At 49.8% G+C, this 20367-nt stretch overlaps 1 protein-coding gene across 2 annotated transcripts in view; it reads right to left on the bottom strand.

The window, feature by feature from the left end:
* WDPCP (WD repeat containing planar cell polarity effector) overlaps window positions 1-20367 on the bottom strand; it is a 714814-nt gene that overhangs the window by 583281 nt on the left and 111166 nt on the right. The gene's annotated exons all lie outside the window — the stretch shown is intronic.

Here is a 20367-nt window from a genome sequence, read left to right as displayed (position 1 = left end):
AAAGGAAGAGACTCTCGCTCGAAGAGGCATTTTTCAAGCTTAGCGTAGAGTTGGTTTTCTCTTAGTCGTTGAATTACCTGGACGACGTGCTGGCGGTGAGCGGCGAGGGAATCGGAGAAGATTAAGATGTCATCGAGGTACACAACCACACAACGATATAGCAGGTCTTGGGAGTGTCTCGGCCTTCTGCTTGGAAAAGACGTCCGAGTAAACGGCATAGGAGGTCAGCAAGCCATGAAGACTGGAAAGAGCGGTCGAGCATTGTACTGGAACTACCGGTTGGAGGCAATTGTCATGACAAGTCGGCCCCCATTGGGTTAACTGTAAGGTTCTCCAGTCAAACTGGGGGCAATGTTTTTGGAGCCAGAGAAGTCCTAGGACGAAGGGGTGTATGGAGTGTTCCAGGATGTGGAAGGACATCCATTCGAGGTGAAGACGACCAATCCGCAGTTGGACGGGTTCCGTGAGGTGTGTCACTCGCCCCGGGAGGGGCTTGCCTTGGATAGACAAGATGACCAATGGGGCCTGGGTGCGAACCTGTGGGATTTTTAAGTGCTCCACTAGACTCTTATGATAAAGTTGCCCGCGGCTACTGAATCTACCAGGGTAACGTATGGAACTCGCCGTCCGTGGATGTCAGTGCAACTGGTAGGGTTAGAGGAGGTGCAGGTGATGTTAGGCCCAGGAAGAGACCTTCTTCAGGTCCTAGGCCCAGGAGTATCCCGGCCGCACCAGGCATGCGGCTACTTGATGGCCCGCAGTGCCGCAGTAAAGGCAGAGTCCTTCTCTAATTCACCATCGATGCTCTTGCGTGGAGAGTTTCCCTCAGCCCAATTGCATGGGTTCTTCGGCCGGTATCCGGGAGGCTCCTGATTCACCTTTGGGAGAAGGAGAGCGTCGTGGGCATCTAGACGGGTTTGAGATTCTCATGGTCGTCTGGGCCTCTTGGCGGCGTTCTTGATGGCGCCTATCAATACGCCCTGCCAGGTCAATGAGGGCGTTCAAAGACCTAGGTAGCTCCCGGCCCACGAGCTCGTCCTTGATTCTGGGGCTGAGTCCCTGTAGAAAGATGTTTCGTAGGCAGTCCGGGCCCCACCCAAGCTCTGAAGAGAGGGTCTGGAATTCAATGGCAAACTCGGCCAGCATCCTTGAACCCTGCCGCAGTTGAAGAAGTTTGGGCCCGGCGGAAACCTCCTGAGTGGGATCACCGAAACTCATCCGGAAGAGCTCCCAGAACTCTCTCAAATTACTCAGGATGGAGTCATCCCGTTCCCACAGGGGGGAAGCCCATTCTAGGGCCTTCCCTTCGAGGAGAGAGAGAATGAAGGTGGTCTTGGTAGCATCGTCGGGAAAAAGGGTCGGCTGCAGGCAGAGGTGCATATTGCACTGGTTAATGAAACCTCTGCAGGCCCAGGGTTCCCCAGAAAAGCATGGCGGTGTAGGCAGATGGATCACTGAGCGGCCCCTGGCAACCATGGATGGGGATGGCAAGGTGGGGTTCACGGGCCCTAACGCCTCGAAGCGTTGATTCAGGCCCTCTACCACGGAGACCAGGGCATCCAGGGTTTTTTGCTGGTCCATCATAAGTTGGGCCATTCCAGGGATGGCCTGCTGGGCAGATGCCTCCGCCGGGTTCATGGTCTTGGCAATCTCTTATGATCAGGAGGTTTGTGAACCCTTGGACCGACGGGAGGTTGAATGACCTTAGGAGATGGCTCCTTAGGTTCCCCCGTCGGGTGGTGAGGCGGAACAGAAGATGGGACTGGCGGTCCCTCGGCGTTGAAGACTGAGGCGACCATCGAGGGGACGAAGAGACGTGACGTTGGAGCTGAGCCCACTGGATCTTCGTCACTGGAAGCCCGCGGCCCCCCCGGGAGGAGCCCGTAGGGACCCAGGCCGCTGGGACTTAGGTGGTCCTTTGAGAGGTCAAGGAGGCATGAGGTCGGTGCAAGGGCCAACTGGATCTTCACCACTGGAAGCCCATGGCCCCCCCCCCCCCGGGAGGAGCCGGTAGAGACCCAGGCCGCTGGGACTTAGGTGGGCCCTTGAAGACGGGTGGTCCAGAAGACGTCCGAGGTCGAGTGCCAGGGGATTGCCGCTTGCAAGTCCGAGATCACACACCGAGGAATCACCACTTGCCAGTCCGAAGTCACACACCGAGGAATCACTGCTTGCCAGTCCGAAGTCACACACCAAGGAATCACTGAGAAGAAGCAGGAACCAGGAATCAGGAACCCGAGGCACCAGAAGACTCATCGAAGCAAGCAGACTTGTAGCAAACAAGTTGCCAAGTCGAAGAGTGAGCGGAGGAAGTCTCCTTTTATACTTCCCCTGGTCTAGTCCATTAGGAACAGCTGCAAGCAATAAGGAGGACAAGGCCCCTTTAAATCAGCACAGGAGGTGCGGCCTCGTGCCTAAGGAGGAGGCAGCCATCTTGGATCCTGGAAGCCCTTGCAGAGCAGCCCGACGCCACGAGGGGAGGCCTGGGGCATCTCCCCCTTCCGTAATCACCGTGGGAAGGTGCGGTGAGGTGTGGGGACGAATGGGGCTGGATTCCTCTGCGCTGTCGCAGCGACCCGACGCCGCAGCTCAGGTAGGGGGTTACAGCCATGAGCGGTCGTGGCACACAACACTGTGAATATGGTAAATCTGTGTTGTGCTCCTTCCAACCATGGACGCCTCTTGCGTCCGTCGCTGTTCGACGCCCTCACCCCGCCTTCTCTACCTTTGTGGCGACTCCCTCAGGGTCTGATGGACGGTTGCTGCCACGACGTCTCCATGCCGTCTCTCTCCGGCATCCCCAGACCGGCTCGACGCTGCGGATCTGCCATGTTCCTGATGACGTAGGGTGGGCGGGCGCACTCGCGCGTGCTCCGATGTATGTACCAGCAAGGGTGCCCGGCAGAAGTTCAATAGGGCAATTGAACTTTCAAAGTGGAGGCAGCATATCAGCCTTTTGCTTCGAGAAGACATCCTCAAAGTCAGAGTACTGGGAAGGTAGACTGGAGAAAATCATAATCTTCAAGACGGTAACTGCTGGGGACATTGTTTCAAGCAGTGTTTCTGGCATTGAGGACCCCACTGAACCAGTTGGAGGGACTAGCAATCAAATTGTGGTCCATGTACCTGGAGCCAGGAAAGCCCTAGGATGACTGGATGTGTTGAATGCTTCAAGACATACAAGGATATTTCCTCCTCATGGAGGGTTCCCACGGTGAGGCGGAAGGCCACCATGCGATGAGTGATTTGTCCGGGGAGATGTTCCCCTTGGATTGATGCGATGCAGAGAGGCACCTCTAGGGGTTGCAGTGGAATCTTCAGGAAGTTCACAATGTCGTCCATGATGAAGCTGCCACTTGCTCCAGTGCCAATAAGGCCAGTGGTGGCGAAGGAACGGGATTCCATGCAGAGGGAGATTGGAAGTCGATTCTCCCAGTGAGGGAAATCAGGTCCTCTAGAGATATGGGAATATCACGGACATCGAGCTCGTCTTTGAGAGAGGGAGACAGGCCTTCTAGATGCAGTGCCCGTAGACAGTCCTCTTGCCATCCCAGTTCTGTGGCCAACATGCGGAATTCCACCATAAACTCAGAGAGGGATCTTGAGCCTTGACAGAGGTGGAGAAGATGATGGCCCTCAACCGCCTGACGACCAGTGTATTTGAAGGTTCGTTTAAAGGCGGTGATGAACTGAGACAGTTGGGTGAGGATAGGATCAGAACGCTCCCACAGTGGAGAAGCCCATGCCAGGGCCTTCCCCTCAAGGCGTGAGAGATGAAGGTGATCTTGGTGGATTCCTTCAGGAACAATGAAGGCTGAAGGGAGAACTGCATGAAGCACTGGTTGAGGAAGCCTCGGCAGAGGCGTGGATCCCCATTGAAACAAGGAGGAGCTGACAGAGCCAGTGATGCCCTCGGTAGCAGGGTGGAAGGTAGGCCCATGGAATTGGCCATTATTGCATCCTGCAATTGAGAGCGGAGCTCTTCTACTGAAGATGCTAGAGTCTCTAGGGCTTGTCTTTGCTCTTGGATAGTTGCATCCAGACTCGGGATGGTCCATATGGCGGGAGACTCTGCCGAGTCCATGGTCTTGGCAACCTGTTCCACCGGGAGGTGGACCCTTGGCCTGGTGCACTCCCTGGTCAGAACAGACAGCGCCTGCCACCAGGAGGCGGAGCACAGGAGGCAACAGAGGCCAGCTGGAGTTTCACCAATAGCAACCCGGGGTTCCCTCAGGTTGAGCCCTTGGTTACCCAGGCCACCTGGTCTTAGGTGGGCCTCGCAGGATCTCCGAGAGATAAAGTTCAAGGGTGTGCCTACCACGAACAAGGGTGTGCGGGCGATGTTCAGGAGCCATAGAAGGCCAGAACAGAGTCTCTGAATGAAGAGCGAAGATCAAGGCCAGAGTCAAGGATAGCGTGGTCAGCCAAAGCAGGGGTCAATACCAGTGGTCAGTCCAAGGATAGTCAGTCAGGTGAAGGTCAGGTTCCAGGCGGCGGTCAGACATGGTCAGTGATCAGGCAGAGATTGGTTCCAGGCAGCGTGCAGATGTGGTCAATGGACAAAGCAGAGGTCAGTTCCAGGCAGCGTTCAGACTGGTCAAGGAAAGAGGCAAAGGTCAAATCCAGGCGGCGCTCAAACATAGTCAAGTAACAGGCAGAGGTCAGTACTGAGAGGACAGTCTGAATGGTACTACCTGGGTAGACGTTGGAACAGGACGACGCTGGAACAGGAGACTGGAACAAGATGCTGGAACAGGAGACTGGAACAAGACACTGGATCAGGAAGGCAAACTTGCTATCAAGTTGCGACCCAATTGCCAAGGCAAGGAAGTGGGGTCAGACCACTTCCTTATAAGCAGCACTCAATCAGGGCACGCCGCAGAGTTGGGTCCCGCCCCTGGCCTTTAAGAGGCCGGGCGGTCCACCCGCGCCTAGGGGCAGGGCCAACGCCACGGAGGATGCTGAGCCCCGCCGTGAAACCTGGTCCGGAGCGGGAGCGCAGGGGGACCGGAGACGCCGCAAGCTGGGAGTGGCTGCGGAGGGAACGTGCCCGGAGCTGGTAGAAGGCGTAGCGAGGTGAGCAGGCCCAGCCACGGAACGTACCGGGAAGTGCAACAGAAAGGAGATATCTTTCTTGAATAAAGCTTGTGGAATTGTAATTTCAAGGGAATCACCTTTAGAGGCAGGGGGAGGCAAGTAGAAGTAATTAAGAAACTGACAGAAGAACAGAAAAAGGTGGAAAACTGGAAGGGAAGCAGACAGAGGGCAAAAAAAAGGGGTTGGGATGCAATCCAGAAGGTAGACTTCAGACTCTGGACCGGCTAACCTGAGAGCCAACAAACAGGTAGATAATTTCCATTGAAAAAGCCTGTGCAGACAACTGTTAGGGGTTTGGGCAGTTTGCCAATATACAGAAGCAAGGGTTATTTTTCACTGCATGGTGTTATATTGCCTCATATTTAACTCCCTATATGCATACCTGAAATGCCTTGATGACCTAGGCTGTAAAACTGATTTGTAACCTGAGTGAAAATAAAGCGATAAATCATGCCTGCATTTTTCACTTTATCTCTGGGAAGGGGAAAGAAATCCCCACCCAAAGAACTTACTGAGATAGGTGCTACCTCACAGACTGATAAGTTTCTCATGATGCAATTGCATCATAGGTGCACACAAAACATGACTGTCAATTAAAAATTAGTACGCAGAATTGCATACCTGTAACAGGTGTTCTCACAGGACAGCAGGATGTTAGTCCTCACATATGGGTGACATCATTCGTTCTCCAAATGCCTCACTTGTTAACAGTTGCTAATTCTTCCCCTAGTTGTATCTTCTGTTTTCCCAGTTCTATGTAACCCGGTTCCATGTAATGCCTGTTGCAATTTTGTGTTACACTGTAAACCGATATGATATGTATCTTGCCACATGAATGTCGGTATAGAAAAGTTCAAAATAAATAAATAAATAAAATCATCAGGATGGAGCCCAATCACGGAACACTATTGTCAAAGTTTCTAGAACTTTGACTGGCATCTACTGGGCATGCCCAGCATGGCACTAACCCTGAATCCAGCAGGGGTCCCCCTTCAGTCTCGTCTATAGCAAGAAGTACGTGCGAAAAATAAAATAACAAATCGCAAGCGAACCCACCTGCAAGGGGTGGCGGGCGCGTTTCGTGAGAACTAACATCCTGCTGTCCTGTGAGAACACCTGTTACAGGTAGGCAACTCTGCTTTCTCACATGACAAGCAGGATGGTAGTCCTCACATATGAGTGAGTAGCGAGTTGAGGATGCCCGAGCAATGCACCAAATGCACCCAAAGACGTGCAACAGGCACAACAACAGGGGTGGATTTGGGTAGGAGGGCATCCTGAGAACCCAGAACGGGTCACTGGTAGGATGTTGGGTAGTTAAGCTGAGAATAAGTTGCGTAGAACAGACTGGCCAAAAATAGAATCTTGCCTGCCAGCCTCATCTAAGCAATAATGGGCTGCGAAGGTACAGGGTGAGCTCCAGGTTGCAGCCTTACAAATATCTCTAAGTGGCACCGAACGAAGGTGTGCCACTGAGGTTGCTACGGCCCTAACAGAGTGTGCTTTCACACGGCATTTTAGCAGAATGCCTGCTTGCTGGTAGCAAAAAGAGATTCAGTCCACCAATCAGGAGGAAAGGGTCTGTTTTCCCACTGGATTTCCCAATTTGATGGTATCGAAAGAAACAAATAATTGAGTGGACTTCCTGTGGGCTGACGTGCGCTCTAGATAAAAGGCTAGGGCACATTTGCAGTCAAGGGAATGTAGAGCCTTTTCTCCTGGGTTTGAATGGGGCCTTGGAAAGAAAGTAGGTAAGATTTTGGATTGATTAAGATGAAATTCCGACACTACCTTTGGTAAAAACTTAGGGTGTGAATGGAGGACTCCTCTGTCTTGCAGAATTTTAGTGTAAGGCAGGTAGGTAACTAATGCCTGTAATTCACTAACTCTGCGAGCGGATGTGATAGTGAGAAAGAAAATCACTTTCCAAGTAAGATAGCAGAGATCGCAGGAGTGAAGAGGCTCAAACGGAGGTTTCATGAGCCGTGCTAAGACCACGTTAAGGTCCTAAGCAGGGGCCGGAGGACGCAATGGAGGTTTCAGGTGGAGCAAACCTCTCATGAAGCGTGTGACTAGGGGTTGTGTCGAAATAGAGACATCTCCCACGCCATTGTGGAAAGCGGCTTCCACACTGACATGCACTCTTATAGAGGAAGTTTACAGGCCTGATTCAGACAGATGCCAGAGATAGTCCAGAAACCTCACGGTGGAACTAGCGAAGGAGGTCTATGGATATGGACGTGCACCAGACCGTAAACCTTTTCCACTTAGAATGATAAGACCGTCTCATGGAGGGCTTTTGTGAAGCTACCAGGACTCAGGATACTGACTCTGAAAGGTTAAGGGGTTGAAGTATTAACCTTTCAACATCCAGGCCATCAGCGACAGGGCCTGGAGATTGGGGTGGCACAGGTACCCGTTGTTCTGAGTTATCAGAAGCGGATCCTTCCCTAGAGGGATGCGCCGGCGAACTGATAGGTCCCTGAGGATTGGGAACCAGACTTGGCATGGCCAGTGAGGGGCCATCAGAATCATTAAGCCCTTGTCCCTTCGTAACTTCACGAGAGTCTTTGATATGAGTGGAAGTGGAGGGTACGCGTAGAGGAGACTGCTGGACTATGAGAGAGCGAAAGCATCCCTCAGCTGTGAGTGGAGGCTGCGAGTGAGGGAGCAGTTCTCTACTTTGCAGTTGTGGATGGACGCAAAGAGGTCTATGTGTGGATACCCCCAACGTTAGAAGATTGTGTCTGCTACCGTAGGGTTGAGAGACCATTCGTGTGGATGGAAGGTTCGACTCAACTGGTCCGCTAGAACATTGTCCACGCCTGCAAAGTAGGTTGTTCTGAGGTACATCGAGTGGGAAAGAGCCCATGCCCATATATGTGCAGCGTCCTGACACAGAAGGTAGGAGCCTGTTCCCCCTTGCTTGTTGATGTACCACATCGCTACCCGGTTGTCGGTTTGAATCAGGATGGTCTTGTTTGAGAGGCAATCCTGAAAGACTCTGAGGGCATATCTGATTGCTCGAAGTTCTAGGAAATTTATCTGATGTTTGGCTTCCTCTGGAGACCAGGGACCCTGAGTCTGTAGGCCGTTGACATGAGCACCCAAACCTAGATTGGCAGCATCTGTCATTAGGATAACTTGAGGCTCTGGAACCTGAAAAGGAAGACCTTGAAGGAGGTTGGAGAGCTGCATCCACCAGGCTAGCGACAGGCGGAGCTGCTTGGTAACTTAGACAATGCTGGACACTGGATGGTAAGCCTGAGTCCACTGGGACTTCAGAGCCCACTGCATGACTCTCATGGCGAGGCGTGTCATTGGAGTGACAAATACAGAGGATGCCATGTGACCAAGCAAAATGAGGAAATGACGAGCTGTCGAATAACGCCGATTCTGGAGGCATTGTGCGAGGGATATGAGAGTAGGAGCTAGATCCTGAGGGAGGAATGCTTTTGCCTGCATAGTGTTCAGGTCGGCTCCTTTGAAGGATAGGGTTTGAGACGGAACTAGGCTGGACTTGGGTAGTTGATCAGAAACCCGAGAGACAGCAACATATGGATAGTTAGACGTAAGGAGGCTAGTGCATCCCTTTGAGTCGGAGCCCTTATCAGCCAATCGTCGAGATAAGGGTAGACATGGACGCCTTGACATCTCAGGTAGGCTGCGACCACTATGAGGCACTTGGTAAAGACTCAAGGAGCAGATGATAGGCCGAACGGCAGTACCTGGTACTGAAAGTGCCAGGGGCCGACCAGGAATCGAAGGAATATGCGATGAGACGGAGTGATTGAGATGTGTGTATACGCGTCCTGCAGATCTAGAGAGCAAAGCCAATCTCCTCTTCGTAGAAGAGGCAGTAGAGAATCCAAGGTCACCATCCTGTAGATATTTGTTTAAGGCACACAGGTCCAGTATTGGCGAATGCCCCCTGACTTTTTGGGATGAGGAAATACCTGGAATAGAACCCCTGCCCTTGCTGGGAGAGGGGCACTGGTACTATTGCCTGGGATTTCAGGAGGGTTGAAACCTCCTCTTCCAGAAGAGAGGAGCAGTCGGATGATCCCCACGCCGGCCGAGGTGGGAAGTCTGCTGGTACAGACAGGAAGTTGAGGTGGTAGCCTTGGGTCAGTACAGCAAGTACCCACTGATCTGAAGTGATCGTGTGCCATATGTTGGTGAAGTGGCACAACCGACCGCCGACGGGTACGGACGGTAGAGGAGGTTGGCTTATGCTCTCCAGCGAGGAGTCAAAATCCAGCAGTTGGGCCCGGTGGAGGGGCTGGCTGAGTCTTCTGAGGCCGGGATAGTCTGGCTTGACCTTATTGGTAAGGTCTGGAGGGGCGACCTCGAGTAGCAGGAGGATAATATCTCCGTGGCTTGAAGGGCGACCACTTAGAGTCTCTTCGGAATGTCCTCTTAGATGTGGATGGGAAATCAGTAGGCATGGACGAAAGCTGGCGTAACGTCTCGTGGTGGTCTTTGAGCTGTGCTACAGTCTCTTGAATTTTGTCCCCGAAGAGATTATCACCAGCACAGGGTAGGTCAAGTCCATCGGTCGTGAACCTCTGGTCTCAAGTCAGAGGACTTTAGCCAGGCCCACCGTCGTGCACTAATTCCCACTGCAGGCACCCTAGAGGCAGTGTAAAAAATATCATAGGCAGCGCGGACCTCGTGCTTGCCAGCATCTAGACCCTTCTGAGCCAGGGCATTCAGTTGATCCTGAAGCTGGTCGGGTAAAGATTCAGAGAAATCCTGAATCTTCTTGAACAGGTCTCTGTTATTCTGGGTCATGTATAACTGGTAGGAAGTAATGCAAGAAATAAGCATAGATTCATGGAAAACACGACGGCCAAATGCGTATAGGGACCTCTGTTCTTTTCCTGGAAGAATGAGGTTTAGAACGTCTTGCTTTTTTCTGTGCTGACTCCACAACCACAGAATGGTGATCCAGCTGTGGTTTTTGGAAGCCAGGGTCTGTCTATACCAGGTAGGTGGCATCCATTTTCTGATTTACCAGTGGTACAGACCCTGGATGCTCCCAATTTCTCTTCACAAGTCCTGGAGAACTTCATCAACAGGTATGGACATGATCTCCTTGGGTGCATCTACGAACTGCAGTATTTCCAGCATTTTATGTCTGGAATCCTCTTCCGTTTGAAGTTGGAATGGTATGGCTTCAGACATTTCCTTTATAAAAATAATAAAGGACAGGTCCTCTGGAGGAGAACGTCTTCTCTCCTCAAGGGGAGACAGCTCTGAAGATAGATCATCAGAATCCTGGGAAGAATCATCGGTCCATGGATCATAAGGTTGATCACCGGCTCCCATAGGATCTCCAGAGGGGAGTAATGGTGCTATTCCTGAAGGATCAGGCCTAGGCAACGACGGCATCAGAGGTGGCACAGACGGCATCGATGGTGGCACCGATGGCATTGATGGTGGCACCGATTGAGGATGATGCGGTTTTGATGGCAGAATAGGCACCAATGGAACCGGTGACATCGACGGGTGAGTCGATGGCAAGATCCCAGACGGCGGTATTGGTATTTCTTCGTCTTCCGATGATAAAGGTATCAACGTGGAAGGCGGTAGACAAACCGGTATCTTCGGTTCCACCGGTGGAAGTGCACCGATCAGCACATCGAGTCTGCCTAGTAGCGGTGCGAGCACCATGGGTATCGGGTTGGCGATTGGGGCTGGCATCGGTGTTGGCGCCGATGGAGGTTGGAAGTCCTGCAGTGCTTTACCGATGGCCTCTTGGATCATCCGATCCAATTCCTCGATGAAGCCTGGGGCATGTAACCCCAGGTCCTGAGTGGGAGGCAATACTGGAGTAGCCGGAGGATCCACCGGTGAAAGTGGAGTCGCGGCTCCCTACACCAATGAAGGTGGGGAACGCCTCGGTGATCTAGTCACAGAGGAAGATGGGGCCTTCTCTGGACAGGATTTCTTTGTCGGTGGCTCTGTCGACGCCAATGCCGAGGGCTTACCTGGATCAGCAGACTGAGCCTTCCGATGACGGTGTCGACGCTTTTCACGATGTTCTCCTCGGTCCTTCTTCTGAGGCGATGAGGAAGAAGTCAACACCTTCAGAGTAGTCGATGCCGGTAGGGCAGCACCGGTGTCCCACTGCTGGTGAGAGGTCGATGGCACTGGCTCAGACAATGTCGAAGCAGTCGATGGAGTCGGAGGTTTTGACTGAAAAGGAAACTCCATCTTCTCTGAGCGGGCCTTACGGCCCTTCGTGTCATTTGGACACATTTGGTGCAAGTTAGGACGTCATGGTCGGACCCCAAACAATACACAAACCCTATGCGAGTCTGTGATGGACATTGTCCGAGGGCAGTCGGGGCACTGATGAAAACCCGACACCATGGCTTCGACAAAAATGTAGTCGCGGTGTGGTCAATGGCCGGTAGGCCCCGAAGAGAAAACTTGATGGGAATCAACCGCAAACGAAGGTAAAGCCTTACCTTTCGACCGCGGAGTATGGAATCGATAGGGGACCCCTATGGGGTAGAATTTTTTTGAACATTTTGAAAGAAGTTCCATGAGGAAAATTCCTGTCAGGAATCTCTAGAGAGCTCCTTAACCCGCGTGGCTACTGCTGCGCGGAAAAAAAGAGCCTGAAAGAAAACCCCTGCTGGATGCAGGGTTAGTGCCATGCTGGGCATGCCCAGTAGGTGCCAAAGTTCTAGAAACTTTGACAAAAGTGTTCCATGACTGGGCTCCATCCTGATGATGTCACCCATATGTGAGGACTACCATCCTGCTTGTCCTGTGATAATAGGGAGATTTGTATTTATCAGAAGAAAATGTCTTGCATTGTTAATTTATTAAAAAAAACAAAAACCTTCCTAATTTATTTAATTTCAATCCAGAATGGAACATATTTTGAATAAAATATACCTACTTAGACTGAATGATTCTGATAAGATCAAGCTTGATGCCACAGTAACTCTTCCTGAGACTGAATAAGCTCTGAATGGACAGGTGCTTTATAAACTGAAATTGTCAATAGATGGATAGATAGATGTCAGTCTCTGGGCATAGGAATAAGTGAAATCCAGTGTATTAGGTTTTGTCAGCAAGTCACTTATTCCATCTGGGTCCTTGACATATGAGCTTGCACTTCTTGTGACTGGGGGTAATGGCCATAGTTCTATTATCTTTGTTCTGTAAAGGGCATTCGCTCTTCCCCCATCTCCAGTCCTCTGCCTGATCTCGCATGTTTTCCTATAGATAAGGATGGTGAAGCCCTCTCTTCAGTGCACATATGTCAGCATTCTTTTATATGTCATCTTTCTTTTCTTCAACAGGTCATTTATGGCACTGGGACATTGTTTACCTGCTGTGACTTGTCTCCCTGGCAGTAGTGTATGTTTCACTTTGTCTTCACTGGTATACACTTCAGTGATCTTACTCATGGCGGTTAGAAATTCTAGGCTGTCCTGTGGTCAGTAAGTTATTTATTCATATGGACACCTGTGGCATCTGCTCTTCAGGCACCTATTCTATATGTGTTGCTGCTCTGAGTGAGTTGGTTAGATATTTTCTCTCTCTCATTTTTGGAAGAGATTGTAGTACCTGTCCCAGTTGAAGCAGTACAGGCATTCTCATGTCAGAGATCATCGAAGCTTTGGATAGTCATCCTTTTCACAGACAACATATTCCCTGCTAAGAACTGGTACTCTCAGCATTTCTTTTAGGAATATCCTGTGACGTTCTCCAGCGGTTGTAGTTATTACAAGCTTGTCATTACTTGTCATTGCCAGGTTCACGTTACCTACCACAAGTGATTGCCTCAGCTACTGACCAGTTATTCTCTCAGGGCATAATTCATCTTTAAGTGCACCAACTTGCTCTATTGACATGCTAGATCAGGTGACAGTGGTGCTATGTGCTGGTTAGTTACTTCATTCTTACAAGTTAAGTTAGGTATGGTTAGTCACATTCCTGATGCAGTCTCTAATACAGATAGGCTACCTAGCAGTGGCATAGCCATGGGTGGGCAGCTGCCCACCCAACTTAGACCCAGGCCCACCCATCTGGCACCGGAACTGCAAGGCTGTCGCGGGATCCCATCCCCGCAACAGCGAACAAGAGAACCCACGCCTCGCACGCAATCACTGCACACATGGGGAAGCGCTGCTGCGGCCATATGGCCAACCGATCTTCCTGTTGGGGGGGGAGCGGAAGCGCCGCGCACAGCTTCCGCTTCCTCCCCCGAAAGCAGTAACCCACACACACACCCAGGCTCCAATTTTCACCCACACACACACACTCAGACTCCCATTCTCATCCACACATACACATTCAAGCACGTGCACAGCTTCCACTTCCTCCCCCCAAAGCAGGAAGATCAGCTGGCCTCTCCTGCTGCCACCGGGCCTCCTGCTATCTTCAGGCATCGGGCCATACGGCCCGCCGAACTTCCTGTTGGGGGGGAGGCGGAAGAGCAGCGCACAACTTCTGCTTCCTCCCCCCCCAGCAGGAAGATTGGCGGGCCGTATGGCCCGATGCCTGAAGATAGCAGGAGGCCCGGTGGCAGCAAGAGGCCAGCTGATCTTCCTGCTTTGGGGGGAGGAAGTGGAAGCTGTTCACGTGCTTGAATGTGTATGTGTGGATGAGAATGGGAGTCTGAGTGTGTGTGTGTGGGTGGGTGAGAATGGAAACTTGAATATGTGGGTGAATGGGAGCTTGAATGTATGTATGTGTGGGTGAGAATGGAAACCTGGGTTTGTGTATAGATGAGAATGGGAGTCTGGGTTTGTGTGGGTGGGTGAGAATGGAAGCTTGAATATGTGGGTAAGAATGGGTGCTTGAATGTGTGGGTGAGAATGGGACCTTAAATGTGTGTATATATGGGTAAGATTGGGACCTTAAATGTGTGTATGTATGGGTGAGAATGGGAGCTTGAATATGTGTATGTGTGGATGAGACTGGGAGCATGGGTTTGTGGGTGAGAATGGGAGTCTGGGTTTATGTGTGTGGGTGAGAATGGGTGCCTGGATGTGCGTCTGTGTGTGCATAAGAATATAAGCCTGGGGAGGGGTGAGAAAGTGAGAGCTTGTATGTGTGTCTACAGAGAATTTGAGCTTGTGTGTGTGGGGGGGAGTCTGTGAGAGAAAGCGTATGTGTGTGTGTGTGTGGAGGGGAAGAAGACAGTAATAGAAGAAAGACACTGAAAAGGAATTAGGAAATGAGCGACAAGGGAAAAAATGGGAAAAAGAGACCAGGACCAACTGATTAGAAAAATACAAAGATCAGACAACAAAGGTAAAAAAAAAAATTATTTTGAGATGTTAGCAATTTAAATATATGCTACACAACCGCTCTCTCAAAATTTATGGACAAGTAGTAGCCATGTATAAAATCGTAATAATAAGAAGGCTAAAGTACCACAAATCACCGTGAATTATGTTTGTTTGTATCATTAAGTAGACCTCATACATAGGCGTAGATGTGAATGCTATTCTGCATAACATTTTACACCAGTAGTATAATCATGGGTCAGAAAATAATTTTATATCCTTAGTGAGTCCAAAGTGAAAAGAATTCAAAGTTGATGTAGCATGACATTTCCCATTGTATTCATTGTTGCAGAATTTCTTAACTCATCATAGTATTGACAACATTCAATCACATTCAATCACGTCCTCTAGATTTTATGGATCCACAGTGTTTATCTCACGCCCCTTTGAAGTCTTTCACACTTCTGGCTTCACCACTTCCTCCGGAAGGGCATTCCAGGTATCCACCACCCTCTCCGTGAAGAAATACTTCCTGACGTTGGTTCTGAGTCTTTCTCCCTGGAGCTTCAAATCGTGACCCCTGGTTCTGCTGATTTTTTTCCGACTGAAAAGGTTTGTCGTTGTCTTTGGATCATTAAAACCTTTCAAGTATCTGAAAGTCTGTATCATATCACCTTTGCTCCTTCTTTCCTCCAGGGTGTACATATTTAGATTCTTCAATCTCTCCTCATAAGTCATTCGATGAAGACCTTCCACCTTTTTGGTCACCCTTTTCTGGACCGCCTCCATCTTGTCTCTGTCTCTTCGGAGATACGGTCTCCAGAACTGAACACAGTATTCCAGGTGAGGCCTCACCAAGGACCTGTACAAGGGGATAATCACTTCCCTTTTCTTACTCGATATTCCTCTCTCTATGCAGCCCAGCATTCTTCTGGCTTTAGCTATCGCCTTGTCACATTGTTTCGCCGACTTCAGATCTTTAGACACTATCACCCCAAGGTCTCTCTCCTGCTCCGTGCACATCAGCCCTTCTCCCCCCATCGAATACACTGAAGAAGTGGCGGTAGCAGTTACTGGATGGGACCTGGATATGTTTGTTGCAAAATCCAATATGCATGATTTTCAGATACAGGCCCTAATTTGCATACAGCAATACTCAGTATAATTTTTACTGTAATATATTGCTTTACCAAGTTCTGAACATGGGCCATGTGGTGTTTACAGCTATATGCAGCATTACTGAGTTTGTGATATGGCCGCAGCTAAGTTGGTGCAGAGCCCTCAGCAAGCAAGGTTTTACTGCTGTAGACTGTGGCAAGATTGACCAAATCCAAGGGCACACAGCAAGTATTGTATTTAAAGCTGGTTGGGCAGGGAATGCCAAGTAACCCATCTTCCTGTCCCTAGATTGCATGGGTGAGTGAGAGCTGAGACGATTTGCCTGTTAAGTCTTTGACTTTGACGGCTGGGACTGGTTCACTCACCATCCAAGAATTATGTTGCTTATTCATAAGTGACTCCTACTCTTGTATGGACCAAAGAACTTTTGCTCAGTAATCAAGGTCTGAGGACATCTTGAGGGGTTAGGTGTCCTGGACAGCAGAATGTGTAAAGGGGGTTGACTTTTACGGGCAACCCTGCGGCAGCATGTTGCTTATTGAGTGTTTGTGAATTAAAAATCGGCAGGTGAGGATATGGTCACCCTATGGGCATTTGAGTTTTTAAATGGCATTGCTTATTTATATTTAGGTACTGATTTGTTTTATGCAATTGACCAATGCTGTGGCCATATACATCCAATCAGGGCCGGATTTCCATTGCCAACACCCATAAGGCATCGCGGGGGAGGGGTGAAAGGTGTCCTCTTCCCCTCCTCTCTACTGAGATGCGGGGGGGAGGGGGGGAGGGTGTCAACTCCCTTATCTAAAGCAACCTTGTTCTGATCCCACAGCTGTGGCAGCAGCAATCTAGAAGAAATTCAGCATGGGATCTGTAGCCCATGGTCACACCCTCAAAGCTCTGCCCCTCCTCCCACACAGACTTCCTGTTACTATGGAACCCTTGCAAAAGGCAGGGCCTTGTGCATGTGGCCTCAGGCTGTAAGCCCCATGCTGAATTTCTTCTAGGTTGCCGATGCCATAGGATATGAACGGTGCCACTTCAGGTTAAGTGACTGGGAGGAGGTAGGCTCCAATGGAAGCATAGCAACAGCAGCAACACTCCAGAACCTATCAAAATTTGGCACCTGAGGAAATTGCCTATGATGCCTATTCCTAAATCCAAGCATGCATCAAATAAAGATCTTCTTTTTTGAATAGCAGTGTGATTAGATTTCTTTCACAGGTCAAGTTTAAAATGGGAGGCTTGAGTGCGGGAAGGGATTGGGGCAGTAAAATAGGCTGGGGGAAGGAGGCGAATTGCACCTGTCACAGTTGTGAACAGCCATAAAAATTGCATGATATAATTGATTTATATATATGATTTTCTATTTCCCAATGCAATATCCCAGCAGTATTCAATTGTTTCTTGTGAAGAAAGGCCCCTAGAATGAAAAAAGGCAGGAAGAACATGTAGAGGCTTGATCTTAGAAATGTTTTCCAAGTTAATCAATTCCTCAGAGTACTAGTAAGTTCTATGAGAGAAGGAAAGGGATGGCAGGATAACCCCTTCCCACATTCAGCAGAGGCTGGAGGGTTAGAAAAATTAGAGGGTGTTTTAATTTTCCCCTCCCTGTCCCTATATGCTGAGGTAGGACAGCAGGCTGTGAGCAGTGGGGCACAGAGGGGTTGTTCTGGAATGGAGAGATCACCAACATTCCAAGAGCACTAACTGCCAGTATGCCCTTCTACACTTTAGGTTGAAAAGCATTCCCAAAGCCATGTTGCTGCATGCATTCGCTAATTGTTAATCTATCTTTTAGAATGGGGATATTGTAACTTAATCACTCAAGCTACTGCCAAAACTCTCTCTAATATTACCTCTGCTTTACAATATTTTATTCAGTTCCAGTATTGAGTCTCCTCAAAGGTTTCAATAGCTAACTGAAAGCAGAGTCTGTAGGGCGAGTGATATTATAGAAGGAAGTTCCTTCTTACTCAGATGAGATCTCCAGAATAGTTTTGGAGCTATCTCTATTCCGTTCCTTCTATACATGCAATTTACACATTTCTTAATTTCCTTGAGGTCCATATTCAAAAGCATTTAGCCAGCTAACTTAAAAGATAGCTGGCTAAATGAATATTTATTTATTTATTTATTTAGATTTTTGCATACCATCATTTCACGTGAGAATCACTAGATCACAATGGTGATCTAGTCACATATCCAGTTACATTCTGGCTAGAATTTAGTTGGATAAGTTAGGGGTGTTCCAGGGGCATAACTGGGAGGAGTTAACTGGCTATCGCCTATATTCAGAGTTAGCCAGTTGACTAGCCAGCTAAGTCTGGTCGGGTCAAAGAGCTATCCTAAAGTTAGCTGGCTATAGTTAGGCTACACTATTGAATATACATCCAAAGTTAGCTGGATAAGTTTATCTGTCTAACTTTAGGTCTGCTAAATATTTAACAGAATATACAGACTAGAATGAAACTCAAAAAAGCTAAATTCCTAACAGACAATGGGTTCAAATATGGAATAACAAGCCATTAAGCCCGTTAAAACGGGCTACATCCCTCTGTCTCTCACCTCCCCCTCATTCTCTCTCCCCTCACTCTTCACCACCCCCTACCTCCCTCCCTCACACTCACCCACTCCTCCCCACCCTCCCTCTCCTCTCACTCAGTCCCTCCCTCCCACTCAGTCTCACTCACTCCCTCCCCCCTCTCTCCCTCCCTCTCACTCACACTCAGTCCCACTCACTCTCACTCAGTCCCACTCCCTCCCTCCTCTCCCTCAGTCCCACTCCCTCCCTCCCTCTCTCTCAGTCCCACTCCCTCCCTCAGTCCCACTCCCTCCCTCCCCCCTCTCACTCAGTCCCACTCCCACCCTCCCTCACTCAGTCCCACTCCCTCCCTCCCTCTCACTCACTCAGTCCCACTCCCTCTCTCTCCTCCCCTCTCACTCAGTCCCTCCCTCTCTCTGTCAGTCCCTCCCTCTCTCTCTCCTCCCTCACTGCTGCTGCCCATCTTCGCCGCCGCCGCCGCTGCAGCCCTGTCTCTCACCTCTCCCTCATTCTCCCTCTCCCCCTTCCACTTACTCACATCCCTGACTCTCACCTCTCCCTCATTCTCACTCTCCCCTCACTCTTCCCCACCCCCTACCTCTCTCCCACACCCCCTACCTCTCTCCCACACACTCACCCACTCCTCCCTCCCTCCCCCCCAGTCCCTCCCCCCCAGTCCCTCCTCCTCACTCAATCCCTCCCTCCCACTCAGTCCCTCCCACTCAGTCCCTCCCTCCCACTCTCTCTCTCCGTCCCTTCCACTCAGTCCATCCCTCCCTCCCTCGCTACTGGCCGCTGCCGCCGCCCGCTGCCACTACCGCCGCCCGCTGCCGGTACCGCCGCCGCCATGTTTTTGTTTTTTTTTTACGCTGCCTAAAGACCGACGTGCTCGCCCGCACATGCGCAGTAGAGCTGCTCTCTACTGCGCATTTGCGGCACGTCGGTCAAGCGTCGTTTATTAGGTAGGATTAAGCCTCGTCTCAGTCAGTCCTGATCATCTGAATACCCACAGGGGCAGATTTAGGTACAATGTCAGGAAATATTTTTTTCACTGACAGGGTGGTGGATATTTGGAATGCCAATCCAGAGTTGGTAATGGAGACAAAAATGATATCAGAATTCAATAAAAGTATCCTGAATATCAAGAGGATGGTAATGAAACACTGGGATAACCTACATGTAGCAGCAGTTACAACCCTAAACAGCAGCAGTATAAGTATCAGTCTTGTAAGAAACAAAGTTAGGGATGGCAGAATGGTGGTCGAGCCCACAAATTTTAGGTATCCTTAGAACAGACTAGGATGGTAGTAGTAGGAAAAGAGTTCAGAGGTTAGGTAAAAGACATGGGGGAGGGGGAAATTGGTGTTGAGTTGCATATGAAAATTTACCCAGCAACTGCATCTATCTCAAGTGGATGATCAACTTGGCAGACTGGATCAGGCAATTTGGTCTTTTATTTGTAGTCATTTACTATGTTACTATATATAATAATAGAATGTAAATGTGTAGACAGAAGTCCGCTTCACAGACTTGAAAATTTCCTCAATAGAAGCCGATCTTAGATGGGCAACAGCAGACATTGTTCTGACTTTATGAGCCTTGACATACCCATCCAGTATTAGACCTGCATAACAAAAGGAGATACAATCTACTATCTGCTATCCAATTAGTAAAGGTATGTTTTGCTACAGCAGTCTCAGGCCTTTTCAGTCAAAAGAAATAAAAAGCTAGGTACCCTTTTTAGGGCCTGAGTTCACTGTAGATAGCAGGCAAGGGTTCTCTTGCAATCCAAACTGTGCAAATCAAGCATTTCAAACATGTGGCAAGAGGCGATTTCCAGCCCATTATAGCCATATATTCAGCCTGTAGAATCTCACCCTGCCTCTGTAGTTCTGCTGATGCACTCACAGATTTCCTTCTGGTACAGTACATTGTCGACCTGCTGCAATGAAAAGAGCCATACCCCTACTGGATGACAGAAGGAATCTTCCTCGCCAGCACTCTACCCCTCGATAAAACTTTTTTTTATTTACCTCTTCATTGAGGGTGGTGCCCCTCAAAAGCATTCAGGGGGAGTGGGAATAGTTTCAGAGGGTGAACCCATAAGTGGGGGATCTTGCTGGAATCAGAAGCTGACAGTGGTGGCAAATGCCAGTGGGAGCATAGTTGCCATTCCTGCCACAATCAGCTGCTCTGGCCAGGGATGAGGCCTAAAGTAAATGGACACAAACATGGAAGTGCCAGTTGAGTGGCAGTGCTGAGGCAGTTAAGGAGGAGGGAGAGAGAGAGAGGCTACCAAGGCAGCAGAGAAATACAGTGAGTAGCGGGAGGGTTGAGGCGGCTCTCGCC

The sequence above is a fragment of the Rhinatrema bivittatum genome, chromosome 3 (assembly GCF_901001135.1).
Source record: "Rhinatrema bivittatum chromosome 3, aRhiBiv1.1, whole genome shotgun sequence".
In the NCBI taxonomy this organism is placed as follows: domain Eukaryota; kingdom Metazoa; phylum Chordata; class Amphibia; order Gymnophiona; family Rhinatrematidae; genus Rhinatrema; species Rhinatrema bivittatum.
This window is presented reverse-complemented; position numbering and strand designations above follow the sequence as displayed.